This window comes from Aptenodytes forsteri, unplaced genomic scaffold (assembly GCF_000699145.1).
Source record: "Aptenodytes forsteri isolate BGI_AS27 unplaced genomic scaffold, ASM69914v1 Scaffold276, whole genome shotgun sequence".
Classification (NCBI taxonomy): domain Eukaryota; kingdom Metazoa; phylum Chordata; class Aves; order Sphenisciformes; family Spheniscidae; genus Aptenodytes; species Aptenodytes forsteri.
This window is the reverse complement of record NW_008795479.1, coordinates 600,578-601,050: the sequence shown is the minus strand read 5'-3', so window position 1 is coordinate 601,050 and position 473 is coordinate 600,578.

The window sequence follows — 473 nt, the reverse complement described above, 5'->3', positions numbered from 1 at the left end:
GGGCGTCCCCACCCAGCGGGGCCGAGCGCGTGGGAACGGAGCCGGGAACCGGCTCGACCGGATCCCGCGGCCCCCACGCCCTGGCCGGGCTCGCACCCGCGGGATGCGGGACCGGGGAGACGGGGGTCCCAGGGGGAGATGGAGGGGTGAGCCCCAGGGGGGTGCACACGTGTGTGCAGACGCAGCCTCACCTTCGCACCAACGTGTGCGCAGACCAGTGTCGCCCTTTGGCGTGTGCCCCGGGGCCGTGTGCCCGCACACGCGTGTGCGCTTGTGCCCCTCGGGACACACACGAGCACGTGTGCAGCCCTGACAGACACACACGTACACAGACCCCCTCCATGAAGCAGCCACATGCGTGTGTGATCACACACACGTGCTCGTCCCACGCACACACGCATGCATGCACACGCGCGTGCACACAGGCATCCCCCCCACTCGTGGGTAGTGCGGCAGCACCCACCTGAGCGGGG